The sequence below is a fragment of the Eptatretus burgeri genome, chromosome 8 (assembly GCF_056783735.1).
Source record: "Eptatretus burgeri isolate ZD-2024b chromosome 8, Ebu_testis_v1, whole genome shotgun sequence".
In the NCBI taxonomy this organism is placed as follows: domain Eukaryota; kingdom Metazoa; phylum Chordata; class Myxini; order Myxiniformes; family Myxinidae; genus Eptatretus; species Eptatretus burgeri.
Window position 1 is genome coordinate 90,854,440 of NC_140968.1, and position 19,823 is coordinate 90,874,262.

Sequence of the window (19,823 nt, forward strand, 5' to 3'; positions counted from 1 at the left end):
AGCTATTTGGAAACTTGTGAAAAAGTTCAAAACTCGAATCAGAAGAATAATGAAACAAGATTGAAACCTCTTTCCTTACCACGTCACAACAGCCCCTAAATTGACCGACGGAGATAACGCAGCATGAGTCACTATGTGTGAGATTCTGCAGCAGATGGAGGCAAACCCAAACTGGATTTGCGAGGTGTGGTTTAGTAACGAGGCACACTTTCACGTCAATGGTGCTGTCAATTCACACAACAACATTTTCTGGGGAAGTCAACACCCAGATGAGGTTGAAGAGAAGTCGCTTAAGGGTCAGAAAGTCACTGCTTTTGTGGCTGTCAGATACAGAGGTGTGTTTGGGTCATATTGGTTTGAAGAGAAAAACGGAAAAACGGTTACCATCCATCAAGAACGATATCGGTCGATTGTCAACACATTTTACGAAGACCTGAAGCAATCGATGAGTACTGCAGTCCACCGGTGACAGTGGTTCATGCAAGACGGTGCTTCCCTACATACAGGCAACAAAACAATTGCCTTTCTGTGTCAAAAATTCAGACGAGTCCTCAGTTTGCAAATGCAAAAATAATGGTCTCCACACAGCCACAACCTCAATGCGTTGGATTTTTTTTCCTCTGGATAACGTCGACAAGGAACACCCCAGATCTCAACCTGATCTGAAGGCAGCAGTTGAGGCTTATGTTTAGAAAGTAACCATTAAAACTTGCAGAAACGTCATTGAAAACTTCCCAATTTATGTGAATGCATGTTGTGTGTGTGTGGGTGCTCACATCGAACTCCTCAACTATAAGCACATTAACGCGTAATGAGTTTCATTTCTCCATTATTTGGTTTTCATTTTCCAAGTTAATTTTTTATTTTATTACTCAATGTTTAGGTTAATATAATTTTGAAGTGGTTAACCTTTAATTGACACACCCGTACCTCTTTATTTTAAGCAAGCAAGGCTATGTTCCGTCATTCTCCATTCATACACAAGAAAATGTGAAATTTCCAAAGCATTAAACTTATATTTTTCTACTGTTTGGAGAATTATATTGAGTGAACAAAAAATTTAGGAACGTACCAAAATTAACCAGCTTCATTGAGCTACATGATTTAATGTATTCACTGCTCGACCTCACACCTTGTCCCTTAGAGGGACTGCCTATCCATAGCGTCTGCCAGATCTGTGTCAATATTTTCAGAGGTTTCGCGAGGTGCTCTACAAGGAATCAAAGCAAATCTAGTATAAAAAACACGTTTTAAAATAAAGTTATAACATGTGCGTGAACCCCGAACCGATGTACCATGTGACACGTGCACAGATGAGCAGGAAACAGCTTAAGCCACTTGCCGAGCACCCATTGTCGATAGCGGTACCACGCTACGTCGTTCTGAGCGAATCGTTCACTCACTGGGGACGTTTTTGCCATGCCACGTCACCCTGAGCAAGTGGTTCATGCTCCGTCACCCTGAGTAAGTGGATCATGCTCCGTTACTGTGAGCGAGTTATGAAATAACACCCGATTTCCAAGCCGCTTGCCATATTAACATGTTTTCTAAATTACCGAGCCAAGTTTTTTTTTTCCACACATCACACATCGCTGTTTATAAAGAATATTGTTTGTGAACATATCCCTCAATCGTCTCGATAAATGCAACGTTGTTTTTTGGTGAAAGCTACTCAAGGTTTCTGGGTTGTATAGAGTAAGTACTGTAGTTGATAATCACACCGACTCCAACCTGTCGATTCCTGAAAAATTGCCGATATTGGCCAAGCATGTTGCTGATACAATTTGTATAATTTCTGATACACACGTGTGTCCTACCCCCATCCCTCTCTCTCTCTCTCTCTCTCTCTCTCTCTCTCTCTCTCTCTCTCTCTCTCTCTCTCTCTCTCTCTCTCTCTCTCTCTCTCTCTCTCTCTCTCTCTCTTTCTTTGTCCCATCCTTGCTCTACCCCCTCCCCATACAGTGCAGCACCCTCCTCCCACATTCCCACATCTCCTCTCTCACTCTCCCTTTCCCTCTTTCTCTCTCTGTCTCTTGACATATCCAGATGGTGGTTACGTCTGGACGGTATTTGTCTCCGGACACGTCTGGGCGGTGTTTGTCTCCAGATGTGTCTGGGCGGTGTTTGTCTCCGGATGTGTCCAGGCGGTGTTTGTCTCCGGACGTGTCCGGACAGTGTTTGGCTCCGGACGCATCCGGGAGGTGTTTGTCTCCAGACAGCTTGGCTCCGGACACATCCAGGCAGTATTTATGTCTGGACGGGAGTTTGTCTCTGGACTTGTCTGGACAGGAGTTTGTCTCCGGACGGGAGTTTGTCTCCAGGCCATGTTTATAGTATGACCGGTAGAAAATGAATTTCAGACATTATTTTGTTTCAATCTTCACTGTTATTGTATGCAGAATCATTTTTTGAGACAGTATGAATCGTAGTTTGCGCTCCACCGCACGTCTGCCTTCCCTTCCTCTCACCTCACACTGTCTTCCCTTCCCCCACCCCTCCTCGCTCCCCTCCCTCCTCTCTCCTTTCACCTCCACCTCTTCACTCTGCCTGCTCTCTCCCTCCCTCTTCCTCCCACTTTTTCTCCCCCCCCCTTTAGTATTCACGTAAGGTAAACGACAGGTGGTATTTAGTAGTTATTTATATTTTCACTCGCACAGCCATGCCAGAGCACCTGTTCTGTATAATTGGCACTCTTCTTGTATTTGTTTTTATTTAAACACTCTTTGTTAGTTTATTGCCTGCATGTTCCAAATTTTAGTTCCTTAGTGTAATTCCAGTGCAGAAGCACTTGGTCTGAACATCCTGAGTGCTGTTTGTAGTTTGTCCAATTCTCTCCTGTCCTGTTTGCTGGGGAAAAACCGCAGTTCTCAGCTCCCTTGATGCTTCTTCCTTGGGACCCATAAATTGCATGAGAGGTGAGAACATAAGCTTCCTGTCCATATTCCAGTCACCCTTTCCATTGGAGGTGACTCTCAGGCATATTACCAAAAAGAGCTATCAATCACTTGTGTTTTCAACACTGATTGTGGCGGTCGTGCGGGTTTCAGTTGTGAAACAACCACGTGAATGCATATTCATTCTGATTGGACTGCATTCACTCTTTGTCTTCTTTGTTGCCTGCCGTTGTGTTTGTCCGCAAGTCCTCATGTGCATGGGCATTTAAATGACGATCTGTGCGATCCTTTTTTGGGTTAATAAACAGTACACCTTTACTTTTTGGCTTTATTCGATGCCTTTCATAGTAGGAGTGGCAATTCATTATCATTCATAAATGTACCAATCATCTGTCTGTTTTGGTTAATTTTTTTGGAAAATGGCAACTCATCTATTTTCTTCTTCTTTTAGTTCCTTTTAATCAATCATAAAATTAAGTTCAACAACATATCAGACACAAACAAACAGAAATAGATACTGAACTATACACGGCAAGAATTGAGACACAACCAATGGTCGACAAGAGTGACAAACTGGCAATCCAAAAGAGGACCTGGAAGAAGCAGAGGAAGACTGAAGGTTCTTCTTCGTTTGCATGCAGTATAAGGCTGTGGGGTGGCATCATTGACTGAGGGCATGGATGTGACGCTGATGCAATACCTTGTACTGGTTAGGGTAGGAATTTAGAATTTGTTCATCGTGCCGGCGAAAGCTCGCCTATTCTTCACAAAGGACACCCATAGGATCGTTCACATCCACAAACTAATGTCAGCAGACACAACGACCGTTTAAGGTCCATCTGAGGGATGGCACACACACTGATGAATCACCAGAGACTGAATGTTAGATGTGGTGCCAAAATCAATAAATAAATAACTGAAGTGCAATGGCCATGCATGATTTGCAGAGAACAGAAAAGAATGGTCCATGTTGAAGGAGGTCTTCTTCCTCCGATGACAAATTGTCAAATCGACTCAAGTTCATTTCAATGGGCCGCTTGGTGATGAGAGGGTGGCGAAATGAACCATATTTGAAATTTGCACACTGGAGATAGCTCTGGAAGGAAAATGGAAAATATTTTCAAACAGCTACAATATTGATTCATGTTATGCTTTAACTCATTGAATGTAGTGATTATTACCTCAAAGAGCACAATTTTGAAAAACAAGCCACAAATTGCCAAGGTAGCATCCACGATACAGCAATCTGAACGTCGATGGCAATCTCATTCATTATCTGGTGCATCACTGAGATTTCAATTGGCTGCAACCAAGTTCAGTGATCATGCAGGATATATATGCTGTTTCCTTGATTTGTGACTGTTTTGTTAGTTTTTGCTTTTCAATGAAAGAACCAGATAATGTACACAATTCCAATGAACTTATCTGTTCCACATCTGGGAGGGTGACACAATCACAGGCCAGGTTTGGCATCAATTTTACTCGGTTTGATATCTTCACTATATTGTACAAATGTGGCACAGTCTAATCCATCCATCCATTGGGAACATACTCTGTGCAGAGCATTGGTTCTGCCTAAGAAGTCTCCTTGGCTATTGGGCATGATCCTGGATGGGTCGCCACTCCAACACAGGATACCAGCAAGCTGGCACTCATTTTGCTGACCTCGGAAGGATGACAGGCAGAGTCAACCCCACCTGGTATTAATTCAACAGCCGAGTGGGATTTGAACTCAGGATCCTCGGATCCCAAGCCCACGACCCGAACCATTAAGCCAACACCATGCTTCCACCACCACTCAGCAGTATTGTCTGCATCATTAAAGTGAAGTTATTATCCATCTTTATTTGTCATGTTTCCACAAGCAGATGCTAAACGTCAAATGGTTGATGTGGGAATGCTGTTAACCTGATGATGTGCAAAACAAGTTCCAAGTTGGTGTTGGTCCTGCATATGTTTTGAACCAATCTTGGAATAGGTTGCTTTTGAGTCATCTGCTTATGGAAACGTATCATGAATTTCCTGATACCATTATGTACTGGCCGTGTGTGAAGGATGCAGTTGTTGATGCATCTCTAAAGTAATTTTTTTTATCTCATTCTTGTTAATAACATATTGTCATTATGCAACGAAACAAAAACAAAGCTGACTGCGAGGTTCCTTTTTATGTGAATTTAATGTCACCATGAGCAGCATTGCATCCCAGCAGCCTGTGATCTATAAGGGGTAAATGGAAAATTGCTAAATTAAGAGACTTTTTTTAACCCCAGCCTTACAACATCAGTAACGAGCATGTTGCACTGATGGTTGAGTGGCATACCCTTCTGCATGACGAATATCTTTCCAAAAGGGATGTTACTTCACCCGAGGGACTTTTGAACAGTTGCCTTATTTCCTCAATGTACGTCTGAGAGCTATAAATAACAAAATCACATCCACTGGTTATTGTCCTGTTTGTCCCCTAAAGTGTCTTCAGATGTGTCATTCCCAGACTCACATCATCGTTGAACTCATCATCGTCATAGGCCCCATGTCTGCATTTCTTTAGCTTGTGCTGATCAACTGCTAACCAAAAATACTTTCCTTTCAAAAAAAATTTCTCCAGTGATTTTTTTTCTTATTCATATAAGATCCAAAATGAACCATTATATCTATTCATTCATTTGTGTAATATGCTCTATGCAGGGTGTTGATGCTGCCAAAGCAGTTTATTGGTGAGGGTTATAATGTTGGATGGGTCGCCACTCCAACACAGGAAGTCAGGACAGGAATTTGGAATTTGGCCACGGTGCTGGTGATAGCTCGCCTAATCCTTTCACGAATGACACCATGGGATCTTTAGCATTCACCAACTAATGTCGACTTAATGTCCATCCGAAGGATGGCACATACATTGATGAATCACTCTGCATGCGAACCACCAGGATAACCATTTATAGCTGGGTTGAGATTCAAACCCAGGCTAGACAGCTCAGAGGCAAGTGTGGTATAACTCGATTCCATAACTGGTATAACTAACAGGTATAACTCTGGTATAACTTTCGTTTAAAATAACATAACTGGTATAACTTGACATGTTTTGTGTCTTACCCAGGTGTGCATGCACGGTGTGGCACAATCAGGGAACAAACATTCCAGTTAGACCTTGGGAGGTGTTGTGCTATTTCACCCCATAATCCTGCGGATACACCACGATTGGTGATGAGGATGGGATTGACGCATTGCTTATGTGGAAGTGCTTCTCATGGAATCCGTTGAGATTCTGTCAGAGTACCAGCCACATGAGGACAGGGAGGACTTTGCTGATCAGTTGGAGCAATACTTTATCTCCAACAAGATGGCGGCAGCAGAGGATGCTAATCATTGTCAGGCCATCCTGCTCACCATTTGTGGCAACACAACATATGCCTTAATGAAAGAGCTCATTTCCCCTGATACACTGAAGGAAAAGACCTACAATGAACTTGTCAACATCATGGCCAAATTCTACAAGCCAATACCTGAGAAAATTGTGTACCACTACAACATCTACACCCACCGGAGTTAGGAAGACCAGTCGGTGTCTGAATTTGTTGCTGGCCTCAACAAGTTTGCTGAACATTGTGAGGTTGGTGCAACATTGGATGAGATGCTGGGGAACGTTGTTATTATTGGCATCAAAAAGGTAACGATCTTTTGGAGGTTGTCATCAACCGGGAAGTCCAGTAATCTCTGTCTCACTAATATTTTCAACACAGCTCAATTCAGACAGCAAGCTCTTCTGTGCCGAAGCACAGCAGTAGAACGTCAAGTTTTCCAACATACAAGTCATGCTGGTGTTATGGTGGCAGTCACTTACCCAATCCGTGTCATATCAAACATTTCTCCTGTCAGAACTGTGGCAAACCAAGCCATCTATACAAGATGTGTCATCTAGCATCCCAGCATGGTATGGCCCACAACATCATCAATTCGGCTACATTGACGATCAGTGATGAGGAACCACCTCCTGCTTTTGTGGAGTATGATCTCTTCAGTATGTATGGCAAGAGCAAACCCATTGTTCTGGATGCCAAGCTGAATAACATTGCCGTGAGCATGGAACTGCACACCGGTGCCAGCCAGTCAATCATTAATTCTAAAATTTTCAAAAGGCTATTTAGTCAGAAGACGACGACAAGGCCTACACTCAGATGTGTGAGCGCCAAGTTACAAACTTATTATGAACCACAAACCATTACAGTCCCTGTTCAATGATTTATGAACTGATACCTGTAATTGGTCATGCTGACATGAAGGTCAGCTACAATGATGTATCACAGGAATACCCTTGTGGATCATACAGGGTAGTGGGCCTTCATTATTTGGGTGTAATTGGCTTGAATCCATCAACCACCATTGTCCTCTGTCAAAATCGATTGTCTGTAATATGAATCACAATGCTATACTCAACAAATTCCCCTCATTTGCTTGAAGGTGGTATTGGTACCTTTGAAGGTGTTGAAGCTAACATCGATGTGAATGAGAGTGCTGAGGCAGTTTCCTGTAAAGCTAGGTCTGTATCTCACTTTATGCATCCTAAGGTCGAGGCAGAGCTCGACCACCTGTGGAAGGAAGGTGTCATTAGTCCCATTGAGTTCAGTGATTTGGCATGTCCAATTGTCCCTGCATTCAAGTCTGATGGTAGTGTACGGATTTTTCGTGATTTATAAGCCAACAATCAACAGGTATTTCAAGCAGGAGCATATCCTCTGTCCAAGGCAGATGACTAGTTTGCTGCACTTTCTGGTGGAAAATAATTTAGCCGCCTTGATTTGGAATCGGCTTACACTCACATGTTATTTGATAAAGACTCCAAGAAGTACACAAGTTGTAACACTCACAAGGGGTTGTTTGTATTCAACCATTGTCATTTTGTCATCAAATTAGCCATTGCCATATTTCAACGTAATATGGAAAACATCCGAAAAGTAATTCCCAATGTTGTTGTTTTTCAAGATGTTTTGATCACTGGTCTTACTGATGCTGAACACTTGCGAAACCTTAAGGAAGTCCTCAAACATCTTGTTAAAATGAAAAGAGAAGTGTACATTTATGCTGCCAGAAGGAGAATAATTCCTTCGTATCACGTAAGGCCCAGAAAGTCTTAGACTGATTCTGTCCTTGCCACTCCTACTCCTGTGAACACTACCAAGCTCAAAGTGTTCCTCGGTTTGTTGAACAATTACTGTAATTTTCTCCCGAATCTAAGCAATGTTCTTGAAGCTTTTTATTACCTCCAACATAAAAGTGTTGAATGGCAGTGGTCACCCCAATGATTTGAACTTGTAACTGACCATAAACCATTTCAGTCCCTCTTCAATGAGTGTAAGATAATTAACCTCCTCCCCCCTCTTCCCTTCTCCCTCCCTCACCAGGCCACTGCATGCATTCAGCCTTGGGCAGAGAAGTTGGCAGATTATGACTATGCTATAAGGTAATGTCCTGACAGTAAGAATTTCTGTGCTGATGCCTTGATTAAGGTTACCACTGCCTGTTAACCCTGGTGATATACATGTACCAAGAGATTTTTTTCCCATGTCATTGAGTGTGTTTGACAGTGATAATGCTCTTCCCATCACTTCAAAACAAATTGAATCATTAACGAATGTAGATCTGATTCTATCTATGATCAAACAGTATGTTATCAGTGGCGTACGGTCAACTGTGCCAGATGAGTTCCATGAGAATGTGGGACCATACCTCGCATGTAAAAACGAGCTGTCCTTGCATTCTGGTTGCCTGCTGTAAGGAAATGGTTATTGTACCCCCAAAAGGTCGGGATAAGTTGTGTTTTAATGACATGAATCTCATCCCAGAATTATAACTGTTAAGTGAGTTGCCAGGAGCCATGTTTGGTGGCTGGGTTTAGATGAAAACCGAGAGAGCTACGTTCGTCATTATTTTGTGTGTCAGGCTACGACCTGAAACTCACCCGATGCACCACTTCACATGTGGTCCTGGTTCTGGTCCTCTAAACCATGGCCTCAAATTCACATATTATGCTGGAGTGTGCAAGATATTTTTGGTTGATGTTGGTGTGTTGCCCCAGTCATTTCTTCTCGAACAGGCCCAGGGCACGGGGATAGCCGGTCCATCTCCCTGGAGCGACCCAGAGATCCCTCACATCTATGATGTTGTGCTCTTGTCTAAATGGAGTCAGGACCGTGCGGTCTTCCACAATGTGTTTTGTTGTGTGTGAGTCGGCCTGACAGTAGTTTCAGGTGTCGTCAGTGGTGTCGGCAAGTCTGTGCTCTGTTTGTAGTGTAAGAGCTGGCTGTGGGTGGTGTCCACAGTGGAGGTGTGCAGGACAATGTTTTTGGTTATTATCAATGCTCATTTGAAGTGGATCGAATGTTTGGCATTATCATCTTGTACCGGCAAAGTGACCATCGAGGGTTTACATGCCATCTTCGCCACTTGTGATTTACTTGATTGTGTGGTTAGTAATAATGGCTCATGTTTCACCAGCGCTGTGTTTCAGCATTTCTTGAAAGAGAATGGTATCAAGCACTACTGCAGTGCTTCCTTTAAACCCACTCTTCTCCCTCCAAGCCTCCCTCTTACCTCTCTCAAAAACTCCCCCTCACCTTTCTCCCTCAACTCTCCCCACTCACCATTCTCCCCCTCACTCACCCTTCTCAAAGTTGCACCCCCTCTCATTCACAAAGCTGCCTACTTCCACTGCCCTCTCACCTCCATCTCTTCACTCCACCTCCTCAAGTCCTCAACTACCTTCTGCCCCCTCTCTTGTCCACCCTCTCCCCCAGCACCACAGAGCCTTTTCTCCTCCTCATCCAGCTCCCTCCCCTAGCTATTCTGCAATCCCCCACACTCTTTCAACAACCCTCCTTACCCCCCCTCGTCCCTTGTCCTACCCTCCCCCTGCCCTCCCACCCCCTGCACCCAAAGCCTCCTCCCCTCCCGCTTCATTAACAGTGTGGACCTCAAATATCCGGAGCCTTTGCTCAAACCTTTCATATCTTTCCATCCAGGTTGCCACTGACAAACCAGACATAATCTGCCTTACAGAAACTTTCCTCTCCCAAGACGTGTCTGACTCCCAAGTATCTCTCCCTGGTTACTCCCTCCTCCGGTATGACAGACCTGAGCCTCGTCCTGGTGGAGGAGTTGCTCTCTTCATCAAAGACTCTATTCCTCACTCTCGTTGCACTGCCCTCACTCCCCCACACCCCCAGAAATACCTCTGGCTACGGCTTCTCCTCCACTCCCACCTCATTGTATATGTGTACTGTACCGTCCACCAAACAGTGATGACTCCATCTACACCTCACTATCCGAAAACATGGACCAACTTCTATCTTCTTATCCAAACTCTCTCTTCCTCATATGTGGTGACTTCAATTGTCAGCATGCCAGTTGGCTAGGTGTGGGTACCTCTCTCACCTGTCATGGCACCTCAGCAAAAGCTTTCTGCGACTCATTCAGACTGACTCAATCGGTCAACTTCCCAACCCGGATTTCAACCAATGGTACGCCATCTCTTCTGGATCTCATTTTAACAAATTTCCCTGACAATATCTGCTGCTCTTCTTGCGCTCCAATCAGTTCTTCTGACCACGTCCTTGTCAAAGTGGACATCTCTCTGGCTATTATCAGAGAACCACCTCACCACCGTCGAGTCTGGCATTTCACTCAAGCCGACTGGCAGGGTCTCCAAGCAGCCATCAAACTTATAGACTGGTCTCCTATCGCTACTTTCTCCAACATCAACTCATCCTGGGAATTCTTTCAAAGAAACTTGCTCTCCCTCATGCACAGATTTATCCCCTCTCGTCTTCAATTGTCCTACCCTTCCTCCCGCCCTTGGTTCACTGAGGCTTGTGGCGAGGCAGTTGTCCTGAAACAACTTGCCTTTGCCTCATGGAAAGCAAACCCAACTGAGGGTGATCTCAGTTCCTTCCATAAAGCTCGGAACAAGTGTGTATCTACCCTCAGGAGAGCCAGAAAACTTTCTAATCTCAAGTCCAAAATTTCAAACCACTCTCCATTCTCAAAATCCTGGTGGCGTCTAATCAAATCTGTTTCTGGTGTTTGTTCCCCCTCCATCCCCTCCCTTACCTCAAATGGCCGCACTGCTGATACCGCATGTGAAAAGGCTGAATGCCTAAACTCGGTGTTTGCAGCTAAATCTTGTGTCCAAAACCCATCGCTTTCTCGACCCACCTTACCCAGTCGCACCCAACTGTCCCTGGACTCTGTGTCCTTTTCTTCTGACAAAGTGGAGAGCTTGCTGTCAAACTTCGACTCAGATTCTGCAACCAGTCCAGACGGCATCAGCCCACGTGTCCTAAAAACCTGATCTTCTGCTCTTGCTCACCCTCTCTCTGTTCTATTCACCATCTCATTTGCTCAAGGTCATCTGTCATCTGCTTGGAAATCAGCAAACATTACTGCCCTGCATGAGAAAGGTACAAAAACAGATCCCTGCAACTACAGACCAATCCACCTTCTGCCAATCATTAGCAAGGTTATGGAATCTATCATCGCTTCAGACATTAAATCCTTCCTCTTCTCCAATGGATTGATTTCCGATCTTCATTTTGGTTTCAGACCAGGTCACTCTACCCTGGATATGCTGCTTCTGCTCTCCCAACAATGGATGGAGGTCCTCAATGCCAGACATGAAATCAGAGCCATATCCCTAGACATATCGCGTGCTTTTGACACAGTCTGGCACCCTGCCCTGCTCACCAAACTCTCTTCCTATGGTATCCAAGGCCATCTCCACTCATGGCTCGCAGACTTCCTCTCCTGTTGCAGTCAACGTGTGGCTTTAAATGGAGTTCTTTAATCCCCTCTTCCTGTCCAGGCTGGAGTTCCTCAAGGTGGCGTTCTGGGCCCTGTTCTTTTTCTGGTTTTCATCAATGATCTCTCCGACTCTGGAAAATCCTCTTTATCTCTTTGCTGATGACTCCACCCTCTGCCGTACCATCTGTCATCCCTCAGACCGGCATGCAGCAGCTTCTTCGCTCACTGCAGATCTGGGTAAAATCACAAACTGGTCCAACACATGGAACATGTCTTTCAATCCAGACAAATCTCGCACTCTCACTATGTCTCTCCGAAAGGACCGTTTAGAAAACTCCCCCATCCACTTTCTCAACAGTCCTCTGGAAGAAGTCCTTTCTTTCAAGCTTCTGGGTCTCACTATCTACCATGACCTTTCCTGGGAAAGCCACATTTCAAACCTCGCCTCAAAATCCAGTCGCCGACTGGGAATCCTGTGCAAAGTCCTTCCTCGGCCCACCTGAGCTGACCACTTATAAAGCTTTCATCTGCAATCTGATGGAGTACTGCTCTCCCCTCTGGGCTGGTGCTCCTGCCTCCTACCTTTCTCGGCTTCACACTGTGGAAACCAAGGCATTTCGGATCATTGGCATCTCCCGCGATGAGGCTGTCTTTGGGCCTGTCACTCTCTCACCGCAGGCTGGTCGGTGGTCTTTCTGTCTTTTACCGTTTCCTCTCCAGTCTCGCCTCCCCCTGCTCTCTCTGCGATTTGTCCCCACCACATTTCCGCAGGGCGCTCAAGGTCCGTCAACAACCCCCTTCTGGTAAAACTACCAAAATCATGAATCACTGCTCATCTTCACTCTTTCATTCCTCTTTTTCCCCTCCTTTTGAATAAACTCCCTCACTCTATTCAATCCCATTCTTCCCTCCAGGCCTTCAAAGCAGCTGTTCACCACCACCTCTTATCATCCCCCATCCAAATTCTCGATCTTTTCTACCCTCGTTAATCCACCCAAGCCCACCTCCTTCAATTCCCTGCTTTCCTTCCTGAAAGTCCTTGTAATGTTCCCCGCCCCATCCCTCTCCCTTCCACAGAACTCCTAATGTCTGTTCCCCACTGTTTTGTCCTTTCCACTCCCGCCCCTCTTGTCTCATGCCCCCCCCCCTTGCTCTGCGTTGTGTGTTTGCTCTCATATGAGCCTTGACAAGGTTAAAAAACAAACAAACAAACAAAAAAAACACAAACAACAGCACCACCACCACGACAGCAGCAGCAACAACTACGTGTTATAAATGATTCTTTTATTTTTCAAGTGTTTCAATTCATTTTACATCCTCATTCAGATTCACAGATATATAATATGCAATATGTTCTTAACGTACAACATGCTGTCCTTTTGGTTAAACTCGTCAGCGAAGCGACGAGTAGGCATGCTTAGTAATATCTAACGTGAGTAAATTTTTTAAACTTCCTTTTGTAAACCTCATGGAATTGAAAGAATAAGTAAGCATCGACAAAGCATTGTATTTTTACAACACTTAAAAATTGAAAACATTCAGGGAGATTCAATAAGTTGTAAAACTAAGAGCAAAAGTGATATGGGTTTACCAAGATGAATCTTTTATGGAAAGGTTATGAAATGCTTAACCACAAAACATACCCTTTATGAAAGCAATCTCATAATTTTTATGATTACATTTTATACTTTAATATTTTTCGTTTGAATCTGGTTTCATTGATCGTTCAGTTTTGAGACATCGAATAACGATGAACCAGATGTAGTAGTGTAAAATCTGATATTCTAGGACAAAACTGCACAACCTTCCTGAAGCGGTTACACCACCTATCTTACACCACCTGTCTAGTGAGGTAGAACAAACACTACCCAACCTGTCGGGTTTCGCAAACACCTTCACAGAAGTAAATTATGTAATTCCTTTTACATCTTGAAATGTTTCGCTGGTGAACATGTAATTCGGTTGCAGTTAGTTACAGTATAGTCCTTTAATTGCTTACACTTACAAACGAAATAGAAATAAATTATGATGATGGCATCTCTTTATTCCACATTGGTATTGCCCTTCTCTATTACACCACCACATCGGTTTTGCAAGTAGTCAGAAATTCCCTTGACGTTTTTCAGTTAGTCAATCAATGCCACTCAGCACTTGCTTAATTAAATAAGTGAATCAACAATTATTATGGGCTGGCAGGATGGCCTAGACCCTAGAGGTATGCACACTCACCTCTTCAAGCTGTTTTCTCTGGGTTCAAATCTCAGGCCAGCTCTAAACTGTTTCACAATCATGGTGATTCATAAATGTGTGTACTGTCCCTTGGATGGACGTTAAACTGGATGTCCCGTCTGCTGGAATTAGTTGGTAGACCTTAAAGATCCTACGGTGTCCTTCGAGAAGAATAGACGAGCTTTCGCCGGCACCCTGAACAAATTCCAAATTCCTGCCCTAACCCATAGGAGGGCATTGCTTCAGTGACCCAGCCGTGCTCTCAGCCAATGATACTGGCCCGCAACCTCGTGCTGCCTCTGAAGGAAGAATAAGAAGCAATTGTTATGTTGATGCTCCAGAGTCAAGAATCACCCAAGCAATGCTAATTCATACATTAGACACCTTCTGTTGTGCTTCCTCTCGAAATCTAACAGTGTCATTTGAAAAGTTAATTCATTCAACCTGTGCTCATGGCCTGAAAGTGACAGACTCAACAAAGAAAAATCTCCTGTCTTTCTTTTTCACAAACATACTTTACGTGTACGACATTTGTATCTGACATCCCGTTATTTTTTCTCCTTATTCGTTGACCTGCCATCATGAGAATATTCAAGTGGAGTTAACATTGCTGTCTGTGATATACTCAATTGTCGAGCAACAAAACTACAGATGCTTGTTCTTAAAACATTCCCAACAAGAAATCTTCATAATTTGCTTCTTCAATTTCAACTTTGATGGGAAAAATTGAACAACTTGTATCTCTTGGAGAGACCTTGTTTGTATGCTTCTCTCCACATTAATTTACTAATAATGTTCGGGTTTTATAGTCGTATGCTTGGGAATCGAGTTATTTCTAAAGTTCATTGGATAGCATATCTCTTTGAAAAAACCAGAAAGGTTTGGAAATTGGTCACTACCTTGGGTCAAATGTTTATTGATGTAATGGTCAACCTCTGCTACATTTCCTCGTATTCGAAAAAAGGATCTTAAAAGCCTAAAGGATGCAAAAGCACCACGGCGATTGTATTGAGAGAAAGATACAGCAGGTTTTGAGGATCCCACACACTTGTCATACACAAAGCTTTTGATCCAAACAATGTTTGTCCAACAATCTACTTTTCCTCTAATAGTATTTTGGAGCTTCAATCACACACTATCACATCCAAAACTGATTTGTACACTTAATCTTTCGCCTTAATTATTTTTTACATATTAATATACTTTAAAATAATAATACATATCTCACACTCTCATTCTGTCTCTCTGGAAAGACCGTCTGGTGAGCCTTCCCATCTGCTTTCTTCACAATGTTCTTGAAGAAGTTCAATCACTCAAATATTTGGGCCTCACTATCAGCGATGATCTTTCTTGGGGGGAAAAAGCATACTTCTCAGTTGGCCTCCAAACTGGGCATCCTCCATCATGCAAAGTCCTTCCTTGGCACACCAGAAGTCTTATGCACCAACAAGGCCTGCATCCGCAGCTTGGCTCCCCGACTCACATCTTGATCAGCTTTATGCTGTAGAAACCAAGGCTTTCACGATTTTTGGTATCTATGGGCCGATCACTTTCCCATTGCAGACAGGTCGGTGGTCTCTGTCTTCCACGGCCTCCTTTTTGGTCTTGCAACCTCTGCCCTTTCCATGCTCTGTCCTCCTGGGTTCCTGCAGGTGCATATGATTTGCCAGTAATTTTCTTTTGTACTGTTACATCCTGATCCATTCTATGTTCGAGCTCCTCCATGAGCCTCGACATTGTATAAAAAATATAATTTTTCACTCATCGATGAAAATGCTGAAATTGAACAATCTATTATACATTCAAGTAAACTTCGTTTTGTCTTCCGGGTCGGTCATTATACAATTTTCCCCTTACAAGCACCACATTTCCTCATCACACTTCAGCCTTCATAGTAGTGCCTGTGATGCAAAAGCTTCCACACAGTATTCTTTAAAACGTGTAATTTTCTCAAATGCAATGCTGCACCTGAAAATGACTAACTTCCTGTCCAACATCTTCTGCCTTCTGTTAATTCCATTGGTAATGCCAGTTCACATCCTGTTGACAACATTGATCTTATAACCTCCATAAGGAAACGTTGCACATATTGGATTGTCCCTCATTGTTCCTGTACCATGAACTGTCGGGCTGTAGAACTTTCCTTAAATTGATCGCTCACTCAATGGTCATTGGTGTTCTTTGCACCTCCGAACTTTCAAGTCCTGTTCTGAATCAGTCTCCAGTTTCCTACCTTGAATCGGTTTGCTCCATCTCGGTTTGGAAGTTGAAAATACTTTTTGAAAGATAATTTTTAAATGCAAAAAAATTTTGAGACTAAAGTGTGATCTCTATCTTTCTACTGATGCTCCTTTGGTCCAGCTTCCTCAACTCTTTCGGCCGTTCGACCTTCCTTGGCTCCTTCAGGATGCACGCGTTCTTCCAGTAACCCCCTCCTTGTTAAACCTCCAAAATGCAGGCTTACTGCACACCTATACTCTTTTGTTCCTCTTTTCTCTCATTTGTGAAACTGCCTTCTGGAAACTGTTCAATCACATTTCCCCACCCTCGAGGGTGTCAAGCAAGTGGTGCACCACCATCTCATGTCACCCACCATCTCCAAGTACTATCTTTTCTACCCCAATTTGCCCTATGTAACCCAGTCTCTTATTTGCAGGTTGCTATGTTTCCCTCTCTTCCACCCTTTCCTCTTTTCCTGTTTGTTCATTCCCTTGCTTGTTGTGTCCAACTTTGACGCCATTGTCAACCTTTGTTCTTCCATGAGCCTCGCTCTTGTCAGAAAAAAAAATTGAAGGAAGGAAAAGTGGGAATGAAAAACGAAGGAATGTCAGTGAGCAGTTAACCTGATTGGGAGTTTTAAAACAAAGGGATTCCGGGAAGAGCATTGCATTCTGGAGGTACTGGGAATGGCCAAAGGCATGAAAGATCACACAAAGCAAGACCAGAAGAGATGTGGTTAAAATAACAAAAGAGGGCCGACCAACCTGTATGTGATAAGAGAGCAACAAGCCAGCTTCTTTGTGAGAGATTCCAATGATTTTTGAATACTAGTTTTCACAGAATTCAGTTGTGAGTTTTGCATTGCACAGAGACTGGTGTGAAAACAGGGGTACCAGCCCGTAGAGGAGAGCAGTACTCCAATGAGTTATGGACACAGGCCTTGGCTGTTAGAAATTCAGATTTACCAAAAAAGTACTTGGCACAAAGGAGGATTCTCAGTGTGTGGCTCTCTTTGGAAGCTCCAATATGTTAGCAGTGTACGAGTTGCCTCTATATATCGATACATACTGTGTGTGTATGTGTATATATATATATATATATATATATATATATATATATATATATATATATATATATATATATATATATATATATATATATAATATGGTCTGCCCAGAAGAGATCAGCTGTCACAGTAATCAATAAGAAGAGTAGTTTGAAAATCTTTCCCGAAAGGTGATGAGAATGCATGAAAGAAAGAAAGACATGTTCGAACTGTTGGGCCAGCATCTGATCCTTTCCAGGTTCGCAGAGAGGGAATGTGCTGCTATCTGCATGTCCATGAGAGCTGGAATTGTATGGTTAGAATGTGGATTCATGTATGGATAATAAAGGAGAGTTTCTCAGAGATCGGGGCATTCATTAATGTCGACGGTAAACTGGACTGGGCCGATGACGTTTCCTTGGGGCACTCCAGACTTCACTGAGAGGGTATAGATGAGATGGTTCCGTTGAGAGATATGTGCTGATTATGTGAGTGGATGAAGGCAGGAAGCCAGGAAATAAGGTTGCATCGTATTCAAAAAGCTTGGCAAGGAGAGCATTGTGCCAAACTCTGTCAAATGCCTGAGAAATGCCCAGACACACTGTCCTTAACTCTTGAGATTCAGTCTCCTTCCAATTTTGACAAAGAAGCAGCAGCACATTGAAAGTTTAATAGCTGGGATGGAATTCAAACTGATGGTCAGACATCAAGATATTTAAAAAAAAGAAAGATGATGTCAGCTGCAATGATGGATTTATATGGCTTTGCTTATTGTTGGAAGTAAGCTTACCAGCGTGCATTTTAGAGGATCTGTATCGGAGTGATATTGGCTGTCTTCCAAACAGATGGGAAGTGATCAAAGGTGAAGGACAGACTGAAGACAGCACAGGGGATGAGCAAGAACAGCAAAGCAGGATTTGAGAGCACAGGCACTGATTCGATCTGTGCCCATTACCGAGGCAGAGACAAGGCTGGCCACAACTTTCCCTCCTTTCTTGTGAGAAAAAGACACAGTGTCCAGGTGGCAGTGAATATGAGTTAGGTAAGTGATGACAGAGAGGTATGGGTTGGGTACATGACATTTGGAGACATATACTGATTTAATACATACATTCCATGTCGTATCGAGACAATGATAAACAAGCTCAAATGAGCTAAGATCCTTGTCCTTTTAATGATGACGTCATAAAAACGAATATGACGTCATTGTGATGTATCAGGTTTGCGATAAATTATCTGTGCTAATGCCCGGCTTGATTCCCGCAAACAAAATTCAAACAGCTTGCCTAGTTTCCGAGATAATGATATAGGCGATTTCCATTAGCGGCGATATTATGACGTCAACTTTTTTTCTAGGAAGAATTTCCAAAGATGGTTACTGCCTGCGTGTGGGCTTTCTGCATATACATGGCAAGTTTCACGAAGATCCGATGAAAACTCTGGGTTGTATAACAAAAAATGTCAAAAAATAGGAATTACGTCATAAAAATTGATATGACGTCATAGTGATGTATCATATGTGTGGTAATTCATCCCTGCCAATGCCCTGTTCAATTCCCGCAAACAGAATTCAAAAAGCTTGCCGAGTTTCGCAGATAATTTTTTAGGCAATTTCCATTAGCGGAGATATTTTGACGTCATAACTTTTTTTCTAGGAGGAATTTTCAAAATCGGAGATGGTTACTGTCTGCGCGGGGTATTTTTTTACATATATATGCCAAGTTTCAGGAAGTTTCGATGAAAACTGTAGGCTGTGAAACAAAAAAGTCCACAAGAACAACAACGTGAGTAAGACTTAGAAATCCTCCACGAGGATCTAAAAATACTGAGGATCACCTTATCCTCTAGAGCTTGGTTTTGCAAACCCGGGGGCACGACCCCAAGAGGGGTCGCCGAGCAAATTTTGTGGGGTCGCGGGCGTCCGCTTGCAGCGAAAAAAAATTGTCTATTTTCGATCGGTGTTCGCTTTTACGGGATGTAATATAAACGGTTCGTTCAAAGTATGGGAACCGGTGCAACATGACGCTTGGAATGGGATCCAGCCGATGCGCGGGCTTGCTGAAGGGCGGTTCATTTTGGTGGGAAATTAGTGGTTTGATCCACGGCCTCTCAGACTCGGACTCTGACTCTATCATTGACGTCTATTCACGTCTGCACGTACGACTCGAGACCTTATTTGTGATGGCAGCACCGGCCACCAGCAAATCTCGAGAACGTTGTTACGAGGATAAATTTCTGGACCTTGGATTTTACTACGTGGTGGATAAAAGTTGGGCACGGAGGCCTCAGTGTGTGATTTGTTTCGAAGTGCTTTCTACGGAGTCTATGAAACAAAATAAGTTGCAGAGGCATTTGACTATAAAACATGCGCCTTATCAGGATAAGGAGAGATCATTCTTTGAGAGGAAACTTCTTGCACTCAAAAATACGCGTCTTGACAGAGAGGGTACATGCCATCAGACCAATTCTCGGGTATTAGAGGCCTCGTATCGAGTGTCGCTCCATGTTGCCAAGATTAAAAAGCCTCACTCCATTGCGGAAGAACTCGTGCTGCCATGTGCAAAGGACATGGTATCTCTGATGGTTGGGGAGGAAGCGGCGAAGAAACTGGCAGTGATACCCCTCTCTGATAACACCATCCAATG

The 19,823-nt window shown here is 43.4% G+C and overlaps 1 protein-coding gene across 5 annotated transcripts in view; it reads left to right on the forward strand.

The window, feature by feature from the left end:
• The window catches only part of IQCK (IQ motif containing K), a 130,975-nt gene that overhangs the window by 46,370 nt on the left and 64,782 nt on the right, over positions 1-19,823 (forward strand). For all 5 annotated transcript variants that reach the window (XR_015061143.1, XR_015061144.1, XR_015061145.1 and 2 more), the window contains one exon: positions 8,291-8,349. The gene's annotated coding sequence lies outside the window, so the exon portion shown is untranslated. The remainder of the gene's footprint in view (positions 1-8,290; positions 8,350-19,823) is intronic.